Below are 23,827 nucleotides of genomic sequence, written 5' to 3'. Positions count from 1 at the left end.
ATTGCTAAATGTTTGCTGTATGCACATTGCTAGTAGCTGTCCAAGCTAACGTGCCCATGTTCGCTGGATGTCATTTTAGCTATGATTTTTGCATTTTTGCCGGGGTGGCTCATGAATGTGAAAAACAGACAACTGTGTTTACCGTTAGTGGCTATTAAGGATGTAATGTCCTAACCCCCCAACCCCAACCCTACGTTCATATGAATGGAGGAAGCCCAACGGTTGTACTGTGTGATGTAAACAAGTAGCCATCACGCTGCGGCCACCTGTGTTGTTTCTGTGCAAATTGCAAAGCCATCCAGGTCAAGATGCTCGTCAGAAATTGAAGAGAGTGCAACATTTGTGTCTGGCAGGTCACCGATTTGCGTAATCACTTCAACGGACACGTTGTTGATGGGCACAAGTGCTCGCGAGATTAAAACATGACAAGATTTCTCCTTCAGGAAACACATGTCTTGGGGGTGCTGGGACTGGGAAGATAATAAATAAGTGAAAATAAACGTGATCATTTTGCCGGCCTCAGTATATTGCCATGTGCATGCGTGCTTGTTTTTCTCGCCTCCCGCCTCCCAACATGCAGGAAGAGGGTTCACTCTGTGCATTGGTTTCAGCACCGTGTTGCGTGGGTTCTGTAGAATAATGGCATGAATGGAGTGAGCCCTTTTGTCAGTCATACAGTCTCTTTTTCTCGGCGGGTGGAGGCGGGGCTGCTGGCATACACACGGTGCAGAAGAGCATAGCCTTGTGAGGAGCAATGCAAGGTAACGTAGTAGAAATGATACTAGCGGATTCTAATTTATTGTCATATTTCTTCACTTTTCTTAAAAGTAATGCTAAAATCCCGTCTCGTAGACCCAATCTCGTGCATCGTCTTGTGTCGTGAGCTGAGTATCTCGTGACACCCCTAGTTGTGAGCACATGAAGCTCGTAGAATTCAGACAAGGGACGCGGTTGCCAGGTCTCACAAACTAGCCAAAAATAACAGGGAACGTGGGAATTTACAAGCGACTTTCAAAAAAACCCCAAAAAACAAAACAACAGGAAAGGTGAGGGAGTTGAAAGCATCTTTAAAAAAAAACAAGACCAAAGTTGCTTAATTTGAGCTCATGTGGCGACGCTGGCCGATGTGCTTTGTTGATACGTAACGTAACGGGTCAACCGGAAAAGCCAAACCTTTACCCGCACGGAAAGAAACACCAGCGCCATCTAACGTTTTGGGAGGCGCACATGCCAATAACGGCAGTGGATTATTATTTCAGTAATCGGACTCATTTAGTGTGTGGAAACGGACCGATTGGTACGATCTCGACCCGTCAGAACCAGGGCATCGGCCCGCTCCGTTTGTGCTTGCGTCTACTGTGAGCGCTCCACAGATTCCAGCCTCAAGTTGAGATGCTTGCAGGTGTAATGGACTTGACCCGGATGTCCCTTGTGTCTAAGTCTTTTTCTTCAAAGTAGTGTGATTCAAAACTGCTGCTATTTTCCCTCTTTTTCAAGTGGGGGCGAAGGAGCAGGCAGGAGTAGCACAGTTGGGGCGCTGCCTTTTTTTAGCTTGTGTTTTCTTTCCCGCTAATTTAAAGCCGTGTTGCAGAGCTGGCCGCCATGGTGATGATGTCGAAACATTCCCACACGTTCGCCCCCCTCAGTGGGAACCAAACGAGTGGGCAGTGTCACTCAAGGCTGACCAGAAGAAATGGTTTTGATTAAAAGCGTTCATGGCATCGCTGTGTTGTCCCATAAACAAGACACGCTCTCTCGGACAAAAGCGTGTTGCTTCTGAGCGCTTCCTCCCTCCCTGCAGATCGCCTTTGAAATCAGGAGGAGGGAGGGTGTTTTCGTTGTTGTGGCGGCCTGGAAAATATGTGTTCCAATATACGCTCCACTCCAGCCACCTGCATCCTTGCTTCCTCTGTGAAGAGCAGGCCTGCTTTATTGGGGAGTCATCATGCAGCTGCTGAAGCGTTTGCGCTCCTTTGAAAGGATGAGGCAGATGGTTTGGATGTGTGCTGGTGGGTCAGCCGTGCTTCTTTGAATGAGACTTGTTTACAGTTTAGTGTGACTTGAACCCAGCCCACTGATCTATAGATACTCTGTGGCCCACAGAGGGCTCATGTTGCACCACACACACTAAAAAGAGACTGGAAACCAAATACAGTATTGTGAACCTCCCAATGATTGTTGCATTGTTGATAGTACTTCTGTCTCCACGACTTCCTATCCTCTCTAAACTCAACACTTGCACTTGCTGTGCATTTCCACTGTTTCTCTAAACCGGGGGCGCCCATTACGTCGCTCGCGAGCTGCCGGTACATCGCAGAGGTAGTTTGGGTTGATCGCGTACACGTCACTTTGTAGAGGTCATATGACATCAGTCAGCTGACATGAAGCTCCTGATTCGCTGTTTCCCCCCCGCTGCTTTTCAAGCGGCACACGGAGATGCAACTTTCATCTTGATTGTTGTGATTAGAATAAAGTAACTCAGCACCTGGCAAGATGCTGAAAGCCATAAGAAAAGTTATGTGTTGACTTGTAGCGGCTAGTTATGTCGAAAAAAGAAGCGTATTGTTTGGTGGCTTTGCTTGGCGTCATGAAGTCCGCTTCTTAAACTATTATTTCATGACGAAATGGAAAATGTGCTCATTGCTGAAGCCTTTTTAATGTGTTGCCTTGACTTTCGTCTGCTTTGTCTTTTGCATCATCATTTTCAGTTCTCGTATGTGAGTAATGTTTGATAGCAAATGCTAACTGGACGTAATACAGGAAGTGTGAACGTTACGTGGCTATTTTGACTGACATTAGCAGTACTCAGGTCACGTACTAACTACTGAGGAATTATGTGTCGTGATCTTTATTGCCATATTGAATAGAAATATGACATGCGGTACTTTGATGACCTGTAAACTTTGAAGATGTGAATGTGAAACACTAATCATTCATATTTACAAAAGTATTTCAAAGTTTAGCAGTTAGCCTTCATATAGGTTACATGTTTTGTAGGAAGATAGATGAAATGATCAAGGTATAACACACACAAAAATACGTACTCATATTTTTTAATAAAGACAGTCTTCCCTCGCTCTATCACGGATTCGCTGTTTCGCTGATTTTTTTAGTGCTTCTGTTTGTTTTTTATTACAGCGTATGAACGCTGTTACAGGCCGAGCCTGGCCCTTTAAGAAGAACTGCATTGTGGGAAGTTGAGTGTCTATCTCTTCCCTCTCTCGTCTGCCTGCACCGCCCATTGTTTTCTGCGTCCTGATTGGCTGTAGACTGTTGTCAACTCTCCTTCGTGCCGTCCCGCCATGCCTCCTGTGTCATCACTAGCTTGCTTGCTAGCTGGTACATGAATCTTGGGTTCGTCTGCAGAAGTATGTTTTAACAAGGATACAGTACAGCCGAACGGCGCCAGGACCAAAAGGCACAGTCGCAGGAGTGAAATATGCACGAGTGACGTAATCATTTCTTGTGTTGATCATTAAGGTTGATCATTAAAATTCAAACAAAGTTTTGAACTTTTTTTTAAACAATAGAGAAACGTGAGAAAATGTTTATTGCTTGTCTGACAAAGTGTATCAAGTGTGCGGTGGGGCCTTTGACAGCCTTAAAGTATCTAAAAAAGCAAGTTGCCACTTTGCAGATTACACTTATTGCGGGCTATTTTGGGACGCTATCCCCCGCGATAAAGAGGGAACACTGCATAGTAAATGTATCTATTTTCTATATTTCTAGTAGGAGCTAGTAGCTTGCAGGCTGAAACAGTGTGAGCGCCGCTGCTCTAAACTCTCTGAGTTGAAGTATGTGCATCTGCAGCGATTTGAAAAGGACTTCCAGTGCTGCATCAACAAGTGTAACGCTTTCTGCAGCTGTACACAACAGGTTGTGCGTTGCTGCGTTAGGCCCTCTGCTGGTACACAAACACACAGTCATGACCCGAGCATTCTTCTAAAAGCTAAATGTCCTTCTGTTAGCATTTTCTTATGTGCACACACTGCCCGCATGACTTAGTTCAATCACAGTCTAATCAGATCCAATTCACCAGATGTGTCAAAACAGCTGCCGTTGCGAATATCAACCATTTCAGCTGTCCCGTTTGCACAGAAATTGATACGACTGTTACTACCCTCCGTAGCTAATCAGCACAGCATTCCGGAAAGCCTTTCCATTTCAACACCGGCGTAGCATTCCTGGCCCGAAACTGCAGCGTAAACGAGGAGGCCACCAGTCCAAGCCAGCTGGAGGATTTGGAGGTGCTGGGTAGTGGCTCATTTTGGGTGGGGAAAAATAAAACCCTGCTCAAACATACACACAGAGAATCAGGCCTGTTCGCTCCTTGTCGAGTGCACATTGCAGTTCGTGAAAATGTTTAGCCAGCACTAAAATCCTTGTAATGTGTATGGTCATGGCTCATTGGCGGTGGTTCACATAGTAGCTGCAGACGTGGAGTATGCTGACTAGCTGAGGGTGGACTACATATTTACATATTTTGCCCTTTGAGGTGAAAGAAAAATGGTAAAAATATAGCACAGCAGCCTATCTGTGCAGTGTGAGAAAGTTAGCACACGCACGACGGTGCGCTCACGGACCGTCCAACAAAGCGGGACGAGCCGCTTCTCGCAACAAACAACAAAAACACGCAAAACTTCAGGATTTCTACCTGCATATTGTTTTTGGAATAAAACAACAGCACATATGCTGTAGGCCAGCCACAGCGCCTTAGTCCAACTGACTGAATCCAACCCCTGCCGTGCGCCAAGGGGGTTTCACACTGAACAAAACCCAGGCGACTTAACCGGAGCCTTTCTGGAGGTGATCCGTCTGCTTCACTCTAGGCAGTTATTGGCTTTTCTGTTTACACTAAAGCCTTGAAACGCTTCTCAAAGAGGCACATGACTCATTGAGCAAATACATTGCAGCGATGCCAAGCGGCCGAGTCTAAACTCCACACAAGGCTTACTGTACTTTGCTCAGAATAAAAACTAATCTGCAAAGTTCAAAGCCAGATAGCCTTAGCTTTCATTCACACACAAACTGCGTATTCACAAAGGATCCCTCATTTTAGCGAGCAAGCGCTTCACTGATTGAGTGTTCGGCTCGTGTCTGAACTTGTTGACTTGAAGCCTCGCTTAAGGATTCTACTTCTCTCAGATGAAAAAGGATTCGGAATTGATTGTTCTGGAATCCCGTTGTCGTCAACCAGGCTTTCCCTGTGCATGTGCTTGGATCATGTTTCTCCTCTTTCCAAATTTATTTTGCAATGTCGTTATCATGGCAAAATACCAACGCCGAGGGCAATGCCAACGTTAGGATAGGTCAACCAAGAAGACACAAAATAAAATGACAAACCAAAAATGACGCTTAGACGTCTGAAATGCCATCGCTCCTCTATAGTTCCATTTGGGGTGCACAGCAACGCAGTCGACTCTAGTTTATGGCTGTTCATTACTTCCACACCTGACGTGATAAGTGAATTTCCACTAAGTAGGGTTCAATATGAATACATTGAGTATTTTCTTAGTTAGAGCGTAGAAAACCTCTGTATGACCTTACAAGAGTGTTTTTTAACATTATTAGAGCAAGCAGGAGGTGGAAGAGCGTGGAGGAGCGTAGCGTGCAGAAGGTTACGCATTGTAGGGACATTTTAACACATGCACGCTCACGCGCGCATGCACACACACGGTTCAGTTCCAAATGTGAAAATTGTCAATAGTTCAAGGTGGAATGTGTAAAGCAATGTCAAACAAGCCTTTTTAGTGTTATGCTGTGGTATAGTTGAGCTGTGACAAAAGTGAAAGTTATGCTTGAATCTTTCCACAAAAAGCTGCTTTTCTCCCTTTTCTAGTTGGGAACTGATATTTTCCTGAAACTTACCTGTGTTCTTCTTCTGATTACTAGAGAACGGAAGAAGGTATGATGGAAGAGGGGAGTGTTTGTTTCTTTGGTAGGTTCCATCATGTTCATATCGCCATTCAACACAATAGACTGTGTGCCCTGAAAGATCCGTCTAAAATGGCCAGGGAGGGGTTGTCTTTTGAAAACTGGCTGGGATTGAATGAGTTAATATGCAGGTCACATTATGGAAATGGAGCGTTGTTGACGCTTTTTGGGGGTTTTTTTGGAAGGCTTTATAGGCAGAATAGTTGCACCCCCTTAATGCATTCTAAGCTGCCTCTTTTTTATATCTTTAGAACGCACAGAAAAGAAAAAGACGTGTGTTCATGTCTCACGTAAAGATGATGATGGGCAAAATTCCAAAAAGAAGTGCAGTTTTCCTTGAAGGCGTGCGCTTGCGGCAGCGGCAGCGGCCTCCGCATCCAACATGTCTCTTTCTTTGGCGTGGCGGTGCGGGAAAACGGGGCAACATCTGGAAAAAGTGGGACTTTTCCACATCGAGGGCAAATCTTAAAAGCAGCCGGTACACAAAGAGTGACTGTCAACTTCTTTGCTTTGCTGCGCCTGAATTTTGCACACGCGTCTTACCTTTCCGGCAAAGTTGGACCTGCAACTTCGCGCCTCGTCCAGCGAGGATGGTGCTATCTGGCAGTGAATACCTGTGCATTTTATAGCATTTCAAATCTGAGATAAACTGTTAATCACTGCTTAAAAGTCAAGGACCTTTTCAAAAAGAAAATCACTCTTCAAGGTTCCTTTCTTCCTGTTTGCCTGAAGGCCAAATTCTCTCTGCTCCTTGACTCCGCTTTGATCATTTCATCTGAAACGCAGCAGCTTCATAATCATGTAAAACTAGCTTCAGGCTCATCTCTCCCCACCCCTCACAAATGTTTTTTTTCTGCTTTGAACCGCTCAAACCCTGCAGTGCATGTTGCTGCGTTTCCTGTCTGTATTTCTTCAGCCTTGTGTTTGTGCCCGCCTGACCCCCGCGCCACCGTCCTTCCCCTCCCATTTCCTCTCTTACTAAAGTTAGCCGCTGTCTTATTTCATCATGTCAAAGCGAAGATAACTCGGTAGTAAGTACTTAAAGTAGTCTAATGATTACCTTCTTTTCAGCCAGTGCCCTCAGTCTGGCTCTTGCTGTACACTTGATGTCAACCCTTGCTTTCATTTTTAGTGCATGGCGTTCCATCTTTCGGTGTTTTCCTCAGCCTGCGTGCTTTCACTCATAATGATTCCGGCAGGGAAACCACATCTACCAATTGTTTGTGGTACATCTTCGCCCTCTGTTCCTCCAGGTACTGCAGACGGGAAACTGCTTAAGCCAAAAAGTAGGCTCCTTTAAAGCAGTCAGTCCGTTCCATCATTTGATTCCACATTTGATCTTCTGACGGTTGTCAGTGTTGCTCTCGCATACGAGCGTAGTGGCAGAAATGGCACGCAGTGGTATAAATATGGCTCCATTTACGATAAGAAACAAAGCAGGTGCAGTCGTCCGTTGCCACATCGCGCTTCAAATTTTGCAGCTTCACTCTATCACGGCTTTTAAAAATCCATGGATTCACAAATCACTGCTATTATGTGGTGGAATAGGGCCTGTTGTTAGTCAAACCATATGCATATTTAAGCATTTCTTTTTCAAAAATAAAGCATTTTCAAGCATAAAAACGTGTGAATGACTAAAATACAATACGTATTATACGTCTTTTACGTTTTTTAGCGTGAGAGGCAGAAAGAGGTGACGATGCAACTGCAGCATGTCTCTGAAGGAAGTCACTTTCACTACAGTTTTAAAAACGGCCACAAGGTGGCAGAAGTGCATTTGATAAGAGCTCAGCATGGATCTTTGGCTTGTATTTACACGCTGGACAGCAAGGAGGAGGTTACGCATTGTAGGGACACTTTAACGCATGCACACGCACACACGAGCGTACGCGTGCACACACACGGTTTAGTTCCAAATGTGAAAGTGGTAAATAGTTGATGGTGTTGTATTTGTAAATAAATTGTTATTTTGATGTTTTTGTGTTGTTTATGTTGGTATAGTTGTTGAGATATAGTTGAGCTGTCACACAAGCAAACAATATTTGTGTCAGAGTGAAAGTTATGCTTGAAATGTATCTTTTCACAAAAAGCTGCTTTTCTCCCTTTTTTAGTTGGGAGCTGAAATTTTCCTGAAACTTACTTGTGTTCTACTGCTGATTACTAAAGAACAGAAAAATGTAGAAAGTACCTTTTTTCCTGATGAAAGTGGGGCGTCTAATGTATCTTGTGGTAGGTTCCATGTTTAAATAACCATACAACACAATCATCTGTAGGCCTTGAAAGATCCGTCCAAATGTTGTAAAATGGCCGCCACTGAAGGGGTTGTCTTGTGAGAAATGGCTGGGACTGAATGAGTTAATGATGTTTCCTGGGTCCGTGTAAGTGTGTGCAGATTTTAAAGATAAAGTACACGTCTTTGTAGCTCAAATATCTGACTTTGTTGATGAACAGATCTGTGCTATGTACGCTCCCATCATAAGCCTCAAATAAACAAATGTACGGAAACCCCCATCACATGCGCATCACAAGCATCTGAATTGCACGTCTGCGGGGGCATGGCGTCATGAGACCCGGAGGCCAAAGGGTCATCAGTGAACAGATGTCACTTGGACCTGCAGCACTGTTGTGGTTCTGCTCAGCGCTGTCATCACGCGTATCAACGAGATGTGAGCGATGTGCACATGGTCTGCCCCTCCACGACACTCTCCCCAGCCATCCGCCACCTTAAACACTGTCACCGGCCTAAAGGTGTGTGCGGCACGCCAGCAGCGTCTTTCATCGGGACACGCCCCGTCTAGAACAGCTCTCATTATGTCGTCCCTAACGTGCTTCCTCCCCACTGCTGACGTACTGCAGCTGAATGTTTACTCTTAGTGGATCCCACGTCATGTACACAATATTGTGGTGGTCTTGCATCCCTTCTCCTTCCCCCGCATTGAAATGTAAGTCATTGGAGTCTTGTTGAGTTTGCCGTCACCACCACCGCAAGACTTTTATACACAAACAGTGAGATGTCTGCAGTGCCGCACGGTGGGAAGTTCTACTCCAAAATAGAAGCACTTGGAATGTCACTCGTACGTGTGTATCGCAAAATACCTCCAACATTTTTCTTAATACACATGTAATCCTATTTATGTCTGGGGGGGAGGCAGTTGAATTAGAACATGGCTTGATGAAAAGTGGCTGCATAGAAAATGTAAAAAAGTGTCAAAGTTCAAGTGTTGCATGGCTTCTCAGCAGGAGGACGAGGACAGTAAATATTAATGTCATCTTTTTAATGTATTCATCACAATTGAAGGGAGAGTTGGGATTTTATGACATGAAGCTGTATGACATCCCCATCAGCAATATAGAACATCAACAGTGATTTACCCCCCCATTTGGTCCCGCAAGTCCAGTTCTGGTCGGATTTCCTTGACGAGGAAGGTAGTTCCGTTCAGTTGCTGGGTCATTTAAGTCAGGACTTTGGCTTCTCAAAACAATACGCCTTCAAAAAGTAATACACTTGCATCACAAAAATGCCTCCTGGAGAAAGTCAGAACTCACAAACCCCAGGGCGTCATATTGGTCTCCCGCCGCGTCCCTGCGCCTCTCCATTCTTGTGTACGTGATGAAGACGCTCGCATCTTCCGCTGTGGAAACACCCAACCAAGATGGCCGTCGCGGATGAAGATGTGAGTGTTCATCACATCCACACAAAGAGAGAGGCGCAGGGAGACGAAGGTAACGCCCAGCGGCTTGTCAGGTGTGATTTTTAATGTATGACTCTTTTGAACACGTATTGTTTTAAGAAGCCAAACGCTTCACTTAAATGACCCAGCAACCAAGCTGAACTACGTTCCTCGTCACGTTCCCCGGATGCTTCCTTTGGGAGGGGGGGAGCTGGATAAAGCAGTCGGGTAGGGGAAGCCTGGGCTTCCCAGCTTAGGCTGCTGCCCCCGCGACCCGACCTCAGATAAGCGCTAGAAGATGGATGGATGATGTTCTTACTTCCTATCGACAGAACATTAGTGCTTTATTTGCATAAACATTTCAAAACACACCCGCTTTGTTTTGTGACTCTTAAATAAAAAGGTTTGTTTGTCCAGTCTTCATTGTAGTTAAAATGAATGTTAAAATCTCGTTCCCGTGGAGCCAGTCTTGTGTATTGTGTGCTGAGTGCCTGGTGACACCCCCGCTGACCGTACACGGAGGAGAATGCTAAGAGTCCATTGTATTCAAATGTCATACTTGGAAGCGACAGTTCAGATATGTGCTTTTGGTGCACCGAGGGATATCAGTATTCCGTCCAGAATTAAATGCGGCTCTGCCTGCCCTTGGGCCCTCCCCCATGAACCAGAACGTAGCCTGCTAACTAACAAACAGATGGACGACCGCAAATATGACGTCCGTAATTATTGCTTGTTTTACTTTTGATGCAAGTCCAGCTTTGGCAGAAGTCTGAACCCTACTTCGTGACATTCTAGTCATAATTGATTATTATAGCGCTGACCTCACCCTGCACGCTGTCTGTATCTTCGTGTACAGCTGCTGAAGGGCACTCACCACAGAGACGCTCCTGGTGTTCCTCAATGCATCTCAAGGACTTCTTATTTAGGCAGCACATGCCTCATTCATCACTACAAACAAGGACCTCATCAGGCTGTCGTCGCCACAGGCCACAGATGTTTGCAGGAAAAGGAGAGTTTAAAAATAGATGCCGTATGATCGGCCTAGAAGGAGGCCAACGCCAGAGGATACCGCTCTGTTCCAAAATGCGGCCTTCAGAAAATGTCATTGTGACTGTTAGGGAAACACCTTCAGCGTCATCATTTAGGTGGAATATCCATTTGGGACAGATGTGAGGCTGGGTTTACTGGTACGTCCTGTCACGTGTGCATCTGCCCCCTTGCAGAGGTTGGTGACACACCTGGAAGGTGCATCCCAGGTGGAGGCGATTAGCCATCAGCTGGTGCTGGCAGAAAGGAGGCACACAGCAAGCAGTTTTCCCTGCGTACCCTCATTGTTATATTTGTGCTGTGGGCTCAGCCATTTTGTTTAGACTGGTGTGATGTTTAATTGTCATAGAGAGGTGGACTCGCTCTGACCATTTTTCTCATGTTTTTTCACTGTGAGCTTTCAGGGCCGTCTTATATGGTGACTCCATCGCTTTCAGTGTTGTGATGCCGGCCAAGGACCAGCTGGTCATGTAGTCTTTTATATGTCAGACAAAGCATACAGTGAAGGAACATCATAGCAGCTTCGTCAGTGGTCAACATCAATCTGCTGCTAGCAGCAAAAGGAGCTGCAGGAGTAAGCCGAGCAGAAACAAGTACTCACAGAATGCTAGTATAGCAAATGACCAAGAGGTACAACACGAGGTAGCAGTTGAGCAGTCCGAGGAAACAGTCTCACAGCGTGGCTTAAGAAGCCCTGACGACTAATCGTTCTCAGGCGTGCACGGGTCGCTCCGCCCTGGCAAGACCAGCAGTGCAGTGCAGCTCAAGCTGGACCACGGCTGCCTCCATGCGGTGCGAGTTAAGGTAATGTCTCATCAGTGTAACATTACTGATGCCGAGCGACCAGAATGCTACATATGACTTGTCTTGTAATACTTTTACTAATAATAGGCCATAGTCAACCACAAAACAGTGATCATTTATCAGGTCGTTCTTGAAAAACCACCATAGCGCGAGGGAGCGCTGTTCGAACCGCAGGGAAGTGAGGTACGACGATATATGCCGGTTCATGAGTGCCGTAGTTGTGCAGTCGCTGTGGCAGATTTCAGATTGGCAGCCTGATTCCAATCAGAGGATAGTTTTCCCTCCTACACCACCACGACCCAGATCCGTATTGGGCCCCTTGGGAACAAGAAACCACGCTTTAGAGTTGTCTATATCCTGTTTCTGCTTTTCTTGCATTTTTGTCATCACCGCAAAGATTTCATACCATGTTTTGTGGTACCGAATTGCCAATCAGTGTCTGCTGGCCCTCCGGTTGCAGATGCGCTAATGCGTTGCCTCTCACTAATGACTGAAGCCTTCGCAAGGCTGTACGACATCACTGCACCAGGCATTATAATCAGTCCTTTGATCCTCTCGGTTTTTTGAAAGTTGGCTCGTCAAAATAGCTTTGCGGATGAAATCGGGCCCGGTCTTGCCCCGGCTAAGGCTGGAGGACGCCTTGAGGTAGGAAAACCTGACTACAGAACAATAACAACAGCACATTCCCAGGGACATTCACCTCTGCTTAGAAGCTACTCCACAATTCACAAACACGTCTCAGTAATCCATAGAAGCTCCTCAATGAGAGCCATCATAAAGTCTGCTCCGTCTGTTAAAGCTTGGGTTTTTTATTGTGATTTGACGCGCTGCCTTTGAACGGCTGCTCTGGAGCCACAATGAAACATTCTATCCAAGACATTCCTTTCTTAATGACAAAGGCAAATGTCTGCGTTTGATGAGGAGGGAGAGATATTTGCTGGTCGTAAGGTTTTCTCAAAGCTTTTTCCAGTCAGGTCTTTGGCTGCTTGTTGACAATGTAACAATAAAAGTTGATGGATGCTATACGTCTCTTCATGACAAATGAGATAAGCGCTACAGGAAACTGGTTAAGACCTACTTGTGCAGACTTGAAGCAAGTCAGCTTTGGTGCTTGGAAAAATGTTAGTCTGCTGCACACGGCTAATACATTTCTACGTTTTTCTAAAAATTCCTCTCCCTCCGGATGTCAAAAACTGACATTAAGAGGAGAATTCCTTGAATGGATTGATCATCGCTGGGTTGAAATTGTATTCATGTCCAATGATTGTGCATCTTAGCGTAATGGGACAGTCTTCACTGACAAACATGTGTAAAAATAAGTTAACCATGCTAATATTGAGACACAAGAACAATTTAAAAAACATTTTCTTAGTCTTCAAAGCCATAATGAAAAGGTGGTAGGTGCCGCCAGTAGGGGTGGAAAGATTGGTCCTAATAATCTGTAGCAGGGGTGCTCACTCGGTTCCAGCCTGCAAGTCCCAACGATCTACCCCCTCCTATAAACATAGAAATATGTATTAATACATAAATGTGTAATGGTCGCACGGTGGCCGAGTGGTTAGCATGTTGGCCACACAGTCAGGAGATGTGGAATCTCCGCTGGGCATCTCTGTGTGGAGTTTGCATGTTCTCCCCGTGCATGTGGGGGTTTTCTCTGGGTGCTCCGGTCTCCTCCCACATTCCCAAAACATGCATGTTAGCTTCATTGGCAACTCTAAACTGTCCATAGTGAGCAGCATACCCCCGCCACCCTAATGAGGCATAGGACACGGATGGATAAATGTGTAATGCTGTATATTTTCTTTGGGTATTGATGCACGTTGTGCACGTGTATCAGTGGACATGATCTACAGGATCTCTTACTGCAACATACACGTCAGATCCAACCGGCAAACTGTGAAACTACGAGTTTAGTTTTCACATTCACAGTTGCAAAGACTGCAGGTCATCAAAGTAGTTGACATCATTCAAGAATGCAATTCAATGTGGCAATAAAGATAATTACACATCATTCCCCACTATGTAGTATGTCGGTCGAAATAGCTGCACTAGCTAGCGTTGATTAGACACACAGTTGATGTATTGCATCCAATAATACAATTACAGTCACACAAGACATGCAAATGATGACAACGCAGCCCAAGTCAAGGCAACATTTTAAAAAGGTTTCAGCAATGGGAACATTCTTCAGTTAATTGGGAAGTCATAGTTTAACAGGCGGAAGCACAGAAAACACGCATTTCTCTCGTGGAGTTGATGACGCGAAGCAAAGCCATCAAACAATACGCTTCTCTTGTTCCACACAACGAGCCGCTGCAAGTCAACGGATGGCTTTTGTTAAACAACTGAGTTAAGAACCCTGAAGGTGAGAGTTGCATCTCTGTGTGGCCGTGGGGGAGCAACAGCGAATCAGCTTCATGTCAGCTGACTGATGTCGCATGACATCGACAAAGTGACGTTTATGCCATCGAGCGGTAGCTCGCGATCCTCATAATGGGCACCCCTGATCAAGAGTATGGGATCAACGCTAGCGTGATGAGATTGATGTTCTTCAGTTGTCTTCTGTGTTTATTCGATATAAATATCTGTCTGGCTTTGTTGTGTTGTTCATTTTGTTCCATTGATCATATTGTTCTAGTTAAATATTGCTTACAAAGCAAGTGTGAAGGTGACTGAAGGTGACTGTAGGGGTGTTATTTCATGTCTAGAGGGCTCTAATCATGGTATAGGTCATGAACAGGTGTTCCATGCTCTAACTACAAAATATTCCATGAATTAATATTAAATCCTACTTTGCAGAAATGAACTTCTCATGGATGGTCTGGAACCAGTTCACCGCGATTAACGAGGGACGACCGCATCTTCCTTTTCTTCTCCTCTGTTGAGGCTGTGTTTTTTTGGTTTTTGTTTTACATAGTCAAAGAGAAGTGAAGCAGATGCAGCGTTACTATTTGATGCGTGATGAAGTGAGGTGGTTGTCCATGATTGCTGCTCCAACTGACGTCAGGGACGTTGGCCTTACAGCCGCTGCACTTAGGAAACACCCTTTGGGAAGGGAATCCGATGGATGCGTGCCAGAGTCAAAGAGGTGAACGAGTTGATTCAGTGGGCTGCATGGGAGGATGCCAGAGGCCGATCCTATCCGTCTCCTTTTTTAACTTCAAGTCAACTGGGTCAGGATCAAGACTGTCGGTTTCCTCCACCCTTTCACGTCTTCACCCGCCCGTTGTTTCCGCATGTTGTCACTCCCATTCCCTTGCATGCGCACCTAATTCTCTTTCCAGTCGGCCCGCCTGGCACATCCCAGATCTCATTGTGCAAGCTGAGCCGCCGGTCCCTCTTTTGAGACCTGCATTAGAATGTTGTTTTTATCGGGCAGCAAGTGGGGGCATGCCGAGCCTGCTTTGAATTGCTCGGCAACCACATGGAGGTTTTCACGCAGCCTTTATGAGACTAAGTGAAAAATTCCTGTAAAAAGTCGATTTTCACGTGTCCCGTCACACTTCACGTCCCTCTCCCGCTTCTCATCGCTGTCTTACTTACTGTCTTTCGCTTTCCCTTGACTTCTTTTAAAGAGTTTTGGGCCGGTGCCCACTGCTACTGAGCGGAAAGCAGGCAGCCTTCAGCTACCAATAAGTCTGTTTAAGTGGGACTCAGTTACGTCGGTGCAAGTGTCGCCCGCGCTCTTTTTGCAGGAGGCTAGCAAAAAGAGGATACAGTAAGGCAGGGGTGTCCTGTGCGACCCGCTGCTGTTTTATTTTATTTTTTATTATCCCGCCGCACATTCCAGAAACAACATTTAACAAGAAATGCAAGAATCAGCAGGAATAAAGTCCAAATATTAAGAGAAAAAAGTTGTGATTTACCAAGAAAAAGTCATAATTTAACGAGAATAGTTTAGTCGCATAAAGTTGAAATAATAAGGAACACAAAACAACAAATAAAGTTGTAATTTTTTGGAAAATTAGCTTGTGGAAAAAGTTCTAATGTTACGAGAATATCGTAAAAATATGACGGGAATAACGTCATATGCTAACGAGAAGAGAAGTCGTAATTTTAATTAATTAATTTCAAGATTTTTTTTTTTATCTGAATTTTATGAGAAACGAAAAAACAAAGTTGTAATTTTTGGAAAATTAGGTTAGGTAAAGTTCAAGTAGTGATGCGCCAATCAGGGTTTTATGCTGCAGATGAGTGAAATCTTTGAGATGAACTTTAAATGTTTCAATTTCAATGGATAAATAATATGAATAAAAAACAAAAGGGGGGGGATCTTACTTCTTCATGGTCACCACAGCATCAGCACGCTGCTGGTGTGTTTTCATGTGTGTGGGTGGCAGGCGCAGCATGTTTTTAACGGATAGGACGGGACTTCCAGCGTCTTCTTGCCATTCTGGGTAGTTAGTTTTCAACAACCGGCTTCTGCCCGCACACAATGAACACACACGTGGTTAACGCCTCCAACGCCAGCCATTTTCCAAAAGACAACCCCTTCAGTGCGGCCATTTTAGACTGATCCTTCAAGCACACAGAATATTGTGTTCTATGGTTACATAAACAAAAGAAAGATTCGACTGTCATCGTTCATCAGGAAAAAGTTCGTTTCTACCTTTTTCCGTTCTTTAGTCATCAACAGTGGAACATTTTCACATTTGGAACTGAACTATGTGTGTGCACGCGTGTGCACGCGTGTGCACGTGTTAGAATTTCCCTACAATGCGTAACCTTCCTCACGCTACACTCCTCCACGCTCTCTCGCTTCCTCCTTCCTGTCACGTGTGTTTTTTCCGTCCACATGATCCCTGCCGAGCTCTTATCAAATGCGCTTCTGCCACCTTGTGGCCGTTTTTATGGTTTAAAGTTGCTCCAAAGTGAAATCCATTAGTGGGGGGTTGCGCCGTCACCTCTTTTTGCTTCTCGTGCAAAATGTAAACTATGTTGTTGGGTTTGGGCCTTCTGGTTTGTAAAAACATACTGTAACTACGTCTTTGGTATTGAATGACTTTGAATAATTTGCATATAATTCGATAAGTAGTTATTTTCCAAACAATTTATTAAAAGAATGTGTTGTTTTATTCTTCCATCATTGCTAGCACGTTTTCCAGCCGGGGGTTGGGGAACTCTGGTGCAGCAGCACCGAGCACGGAGTGCGTTTTATAATCCATGTTTTCAGACGGTGTGTGTGGCTGCGCTCGTGCTTGGTGTGCATTTGATCTGCAGAAAGACACGGCTTAATGCACGGCCCCTTCCAAGAATGAATTCCTGGAAGCTTACTGGAGCTGTTGAATGAGGTGGAGCGCTCAGGAATGACAGGCGGGAGTGGATGGAGGTTGCGCTACACCGTCGGAGGGGTGTCAGGATGTCACTTACAGGCCTGATTAAATAACAGGATGCTTTGTGAAAACAAGCGCATTATCTGTCTTTGAAACGGCCAGGAAAGACCCTCTGATTAGCTTCCCTGCTCTCTGTGCCTCAGCCACTTAGAAAATGAAAGAAATTGTCTGTGTTCACAAGTCATAGAGCGGGGGTGTCTTAACTTCTTCCAGTGGGGGCCACATGGTACAAAATGAACGGACGCAAGGGGCAAGTTGATGTTTTGTAAAGCAACACGAGTAGATATGCGAAGATGTTCCATGCTGTGCATTTCGTCTCAGCTTTGGTGAAAAAGTCTGTTATTATGACGTACTGTCGTATCAACTTGGCTTGTCATGGAGAACACCACCTCACTATTCCTCATCCCTGCAATGAATGCAATGAATGAAGGGAAACTTTAGTTCTGTGCAGTACTTCTGTGCCTTACGTTGTTTCGAGTGTAGCGGGCACTTTTTACTGAGCTTGTTTTTTATTCTTTTATTACTTTGTTTGGACTGAAACAGAAAAGCCTCTTTTTAGTCTCGTTGTACCTTGGATAATGACAATAAAGGTATGCTATTCTATTCTATTCTATTCTATTCTATTCTATTTACTCTTTTTTCCCCCATTTTTGCTGTTTTTTAATTTTCCAAATATTTGAACTTTCTTCTTAAGTAATCTTTGCAAATTTTCTTTTTGTAATATTATGACTTTATTCCGATATAATAACTTTTTCCCCAACCTATTTTCCAAAAATTACAACTTCATTTTATTTTGTTTCTCATAAAATGACAAGTTTAAAAAAAAAACTATCTTTAATATTTCAACTGTGCGCTACTAAAATGACATTTATATTTCCTCATAATATTACCAGTTTATTCTCATAAAATGATGACTTTTTTCTTTCCATATTTCGACTTTAATCTCGTAAAATGACAGCTGTTTTTCAGTTTCTGTTTTTCATTTGTGTTTTTTTTTTCAACTTTCCACCCATTTCAACTTTCCTGTCAATTTTCATCTTGTAGTTCTGACTTTATTCTCGTGATATTTTGACTTTATTATCGTAAACGTATCAAGTAGAACTTGTTTTGTTTGTGTTTTTTCTTATATTTTCACTTTGAAGCAAAATGTCTCTTTTCTTTAACATTTCAACTTTCTGCTACTAAAATAATATTTTTCCTCATAATATTACAAGTTTATTCTTGTAAAATTGCAACTTTTTTCAACTTTATTCTCATAACATTAGAACTTGTTCTGCAACCTCATTTTCCAAAAATGACAACTTGATTTCTCGTTTTGTTTGTTTTTTATAATATTCCAGCTTTTAAACAAAACATCTTCTTTCTTTAATATTTCAACTTTATGCTTCTAAAATTATTTTTGCTCATAATATTACAATTTTATTCTCGTAAAATTACAACTTCTTCTCTTGATATTTTGACTTTATTCTTGTAAAATTACTACAGATTTTTAAATATTTGCTTTTTTTTTTTTCTTGTTAAAATATATTTTTAGAATGTGGCCCTCGGCCACACTTGGGACACTTGTTGAGGGAAGCCATGAAGAGAGTGTTATTCCGATCTGAACCAGTCGACCAATGAAATCATGACTCCTCGTCAGACACTTTCATGTGGTCACTGGAAGCTTGGAGGAAAAAAAACTCTCCCCCAAGGTGGAGTTTGGTGTGTTTTTAATCCCTTCATCTCTCTGCCTGCCATGTGACCAGGTGCTGGACTAAATCATACCTATTACACCCAAATACCACTGTAATGAAAGTATTCTGCAAGAATTCTGCAACCATTTCATGTTTGTACAGCTTTGGATGACAGTGGATTCATGGAAGACGATGATTTCTTCCAGGGGGCTACAACTTCTTCAGATTTACAATTACCGTAAATTCCAGACTATTAAGCACACCTGAATATAAGCCGCACCCACCAAATGGAAAGAGGAAAAAAATGTGTTTCTATATCGGCCGCACTTGTCTATAAGCCGCAGCTAACATGGGAGGTTTACGCAGAAAGACTCATTATAAACCTTGCAATCCTGCAGTCCCAACACAAAGATAAAGGACAGGACGCGATGTCATTTATTAATATGGATTAACGGCTCCAAAGGAAGTGGAAATGAAAATCCTGCTAAAAGATGGCACGTCTGGCACAGGTTTCTTTAATAGTAGCAGAACATTTGAATCACACTTTAGACGTGTTATTATGAGCAACGAGAGGTTGCGTTGAAAGACACCACGTCATTTCTCAAGTTGAATTCAGTGTTTTGAGTGTCGATGTATTTTCTGGGATTTCCGAGCATTCTTAAATGCAGCAAATTCTACTCAGGCAGTAAGTGATACGCCAGTGAGTGATGACAATATCTACTTAACACGCTACTTTTCACAGTCCTGTTCAAAATGCATAGAAATGCACACAGATGAACATGAATGACGAATGACAGGAAGGAATGAAGGTCTGACGTCACGTTTACCTTGATCGGCAAAGACAGGATGTGATCCACCCAGGCACCTCCTTCTTGTTTTGCTATGAGTTATTTCTTGAATTGGATTGCTGGGTTTCAGCCAGGTGACCTACAGTAGAGACAGGTCACGTCACTTCCAGTGAGCAGGCGGGGGGACAGCGCACGCTGTGGCCACATTCACACTCGGTGTGTTTGTGCAATATTTTGGAGATGAAAGCAAATACCGGTGCTTGCCGTTGTGTGCGTGTGTGTGTGTGCGTGTGTGTGTGTGCGCCCGTGCACGGTGTGATGCATGAAGACATAAAGTAAGTGAAAACAAGATCATTGAAAAGCCTATTTGGCAAAGTCTGAGCACCACAGCCGAGCCCCCGGGCTTCCAGGGCGATGGCGTCTGCTCACCGCTCCAGCTGGTATTTCCCGTCGTGATATTACCACGTTGTTTTCATAAAAATTGCACCTTTTTCTCATGAATACTTTGACTTTATTCTTGTAAAATGACTGCAGTTTTTTCTATTTTTAGAATGTGCGGCGGGCCAATAAAAACATAAGTTGTTCCTTGGCTGCAGAGACCTGCTCCTACGCCACGTGTGCGCGTGGGTCAGAGTCGTGCCTCTCAGGCCCATCATCACGTTTTTCTGGCGTCCACATCAGTCCCGTCTGCAGCGCACGCTACAGGCGCTGGCCACGGTCTCTTTCATGTTCCGGGGATGTGTTTAGCAAGCGATAGTGTATCGGGTGGCATTTGGCTGCCTCCTGTCACCTTGTGCCTTGCATTTCAAATCTGTGTCAGGCTCCGCCTCGCTCGGCCTGATGGGGCGGGCGGTGAAAGACAAACATGAAGCGAAAGGGTCGGGATGAGCTTCAACACTGTTAAGTTTCTTTTTGCACCATTCTGGGTGCGAATGGGAGGGGTAAGACTGCGTGATTCAGACCCACCCCCCAGGCTTAATACTTTACCAGAGAGCGGAGAATCTGCTCACCTGCCCTGACATGTCGCCCAGCCCCTCCTCCTCACGTTCGACCACCCCCACCCCCCAGCCCTTTTCCAGTGGCCCCACATCAAAGTAAGTAATGGATACCCACAAGGGCCACACCTTTGCCTTCTTCATCCAATTCAACTGCCAGCGGAGTACCCAGCCGTCACGCACGTATGCCAGTTATTCATGCAGCTACGCTCCAGAGATCAGCGTAACATTTATCAAAGCGTTTCAGGAATACACCCATCAGCCCATCTCAAGACGCGAACCACACAAGTCTTATTTTGAAAAGGCGTTCATAAGGCACAAACAAAGTGTTTGTGGTTCAGCGTTTTTGTATAGACGGGGTAAAACTGAGCCTTTTGTCCTGTGTCATAAGAAATGTGCTGCCATCATTTCCGGACTACAGCGCGCACCGGTATATTAGCCACACCCACTAATTTTAAAGAGGAAAAAAGATGGTGTCCACGTCGTAACATGGGATATTTAGTACACGGAAAGATTTTTTTTAAACTAGGTTCAATAAATACTTTTTCCCAAAATGTGCCGAACAGTGCGTGTAACATGACTCGTTAAACAGTAGCCTCCCAGAAAAGTCATTCATCGCCTCCTCCGCCTCCTGGCACCTAAAACCATTAAAGTTGTCCTCTTCGTCAGCCTCGTAATTCCTTCGTCACACAAATTAGCCCTTTAGCTTGGGTTGTCCTCTTCCTCACGCAGCAGTCCAGCCTTTCAAAACCCGTTGGTGATAGTGTAGGTGTAGGTGAGGTGTAGGGCGGAGCGGACGTGCAACATGTTAGCACAGCGAATCACAACAACAGTCACCTTTATATGACATCATCCATGTGCCCCACTTTCCAGGCATGACCACCTTAAGCTAAATCTGTTCAAGAGTGACGGTTGGCGGTCCAAGCTGTCCAAACAGACGCTCTAGTAGCTCTACACTCGATCAGACTTACTTAAGATTTGTCAGATCAAAACACGGTTGCTGCATGATACTTCAAAACAACCACTTCACTACTAATCTATGTATTTTTGACTAATAATAGGGCGTATTCAACCACGAAAAAGCCATCATTTATTTCTAACTACATTTTTTAAAAACCGTGCTAGAGTGAGGGAGCGATGTTTGAGCCGTGATGTTGCGAAGGATGACTCTGTAAAGGGGGGGAAAGTCAGGACAATTCCAAGTTCCCTTGAGTGCCGGAGGGCCCAAAAATCGGTGATTACTAATAAAATGAGTACTTAAATAATGGGGGGGCGGGGGCAACGTGATTTTTTTTCATGGGACCCAGAATTCCTGGCAGCACCCCTGCTAATGGCTACATGATATGAAAAAGGAGACCATAAAATCACCTTCTTTTAGACAAAAACGTTTTACTTATAACGTATAACGAAACTTCCAGAGGATGAGACGCCTTCTTTAAGGAGACTTTGGTGAACCCGGTGTCTTCCACCGCTGAGAAAGGCTGCTCTCGTCCAATCCCTTCAGTTATTTTTGGGGTTGTCAGCTTATCTGTCTGACAGCTGATCCGTCTGACGCACATGCAGGTTAGCGTTAGCTGCCACTTGACATGATGATCACACCGTGAGCCTGCAGAGCTCACCGGACTCCGTCAAATGTTTTTCTTCGCATGCCGTATGAACGTAAAGCTTTTTAACGTGCTACCCCTGCAAGATGGTTTCCGTGGTTAGGTTCCACACGGCAGACATGATTGTTTTTGTTGTGAAGGAAAGTGGGGGGACGACACTGTCCAAGACGTTAGTTAGGGAAAGACACTACACTGCACAAAGGGTCGCTGCGGGATGCAATAGTGCAAGCCACAGGCGATCAGCATTGAAGGGCATTTATTGGCATATGCCAATCACATGATTTTGGGATGGAAATGGGCTGTTAATGATCGGTGGCCGATCTATCGGGGCATCCTTACATGTCACATAATGAAAGTGTCTTCTTTGAGAACATTCTGACAAAAAATGTGGACTTGTTTCAGCTTCTGTGGCTTTAGTTTGTCTCCTTGTTGGTGTCGACATTGCTCCGTCCTCCTGGCTTTGTCTTCCTCTCTTGTGAATGTGATGTTGTCAGGACTTCTCTAATGACACCCTAATCATCAACACCGGTAAATGCAGCTTCCAGTCCAGTGTGATTTATATACAGTATGTTTTTTGTCCTCTTTATTCCACATTTTTTTGAATGTGACTTCTGCTCCGTAGCGACTTAGAGTCCACAAGCTACGGTGTATTCTTCTTTGATGACATTGTTCTTCTCGTCACACCCCAGGTTGATGCAAGTGTTGCTGAAAGTCACAAAGAAAAAGTAAAAGTGCACCCGTCGTCATGCGTTATGGTTTTTGTGCAACTGTAAAGGTTCCACCATTTATTTCAAGCCACGATGTCACAGCGGCCGTACGAGATTAGACAGGAAGTTGGAAAAGTCCTTGGGGGGCCATTTTTTAACATTAAAGCGGACGCCCTGTGAAACCCTACGTGGGCAACGTAAATGCAGACTGCACCTGTTTTCAATGCCATTTCACCACCCGCCCACAACCCCGTCTGCTCCTCATTTAGCCAAACGGCGTGTCCCTGTCCCACAGTAATGTGCCGAGCCGTTCTGCAGAAATGACAGGGCAGGGAGGAACCGGCCTCGGGCCTGTTGGCCCCGCGGCTCCGTACTCTGTCATTACATACTTTAATGCGAGTGCAGCGGCGTGGCATGCTCGCCTCACTCTTCCCCTCAATCCTGCTCTGCCTTTCCCTTTTTTTCGGACCCCTTTTACTCTCACTTGGTGGAGTCGCACATGATTCCAGGATGTAATTTGCCTGTGCGCTGAATGATGTGGGGAGTCACACTGGGAAGAACGATTGTCCCCACAAGAACCATTAAGCTTGATTGATTATGAAATAGCGTGTTTTAAGGAGCGCTTGAAATTGAGTTGGAAACGTCTGACTTGACAGCCTGAATATTTCACAGCTTCAGAAAGAAAGACAACCCCAACACAACACAGCAGGTGCTTTAAATGAGTGTTCTAAAACAAATAGACAACATTACAGTAAGGTGCTGCAGTTGTAGCACTGCTTCCTCCTTCATCTCATGTGAGAAGAGTGGACAGCTGCAGAGGACAACACAAACACAAGGTCAAACCTGCAAAGGCACTCTTGTGTTGGCTAGCGCTACAGAGACACGCTCACGTTGCTCAGCACGCATGCACTTGTCATGCAGGACGTCCTCGGTGTACGTACGAGTAGAACGCATGAAGCAGGGGAGGGAGAGACAGCCTCATGGCTTAATGAGCTGCTTAGTTGTCACTGTCCATTTCATAGGAGCAGATCCTTTCACGTGTTCAAGGATACCGTCGTTATCCTTGATGATGGTCGCAGTGTGTGAGCGGCGGATGTTCAGCAGCGTTTCTCCACTTTGGGAGCGTTTTACCATGCCTAATTTTGCGTGACTTTTCACTTTCAATTTGCTCTTCTTTGACAAACTGTTATGAGAAGATGAAGGACGCATTACTACGTATTCTTCCGCCGGGAAGCAAACACCCACACTTAGTGGTTAGTCCGCAACATATC

At 44.6% G+C, this 23,827-nt stretch overlaps 1 protein-coding gene across 6 annotated transcripts in view; it reads left to right on the top strand.

Moving 5' to 3' along the window:
- The window catches only part of LOC129168615 (E3 ubiquitin-protein ligase RNF43), a 94,704-nt gene that overhangs the window by 56,569 nt on the left and 14,308 nt on the right, over positions 1-23,827 (top strand). The window lies entirely within an intron of this gene.

The sequence above is a fragment of the Dunckerocampus dactyliophorus genome, chromosome 16 (genome assembly GCF_027744805.1).
Source record: "Dunckerocampus dactyliophorus isolate RoL2022-P2 chromosome 16, RoL_Ddac_1.1, whole genome shotgun sequence".
In the NCBI taxonomy this organism is placed as follows: domain Eukaryota; kingdom Metazoa; phylum Chordata; class Actinopteri; order Syngnathiformes; family Syngnathidae; genus Dunckerocampus; species Dunckerocampus dactyliophorus.
Note: the sequence above shows the minus strand (reverse complement) of the source record. Positions and strands in the feature narration are given on the sequence as shown.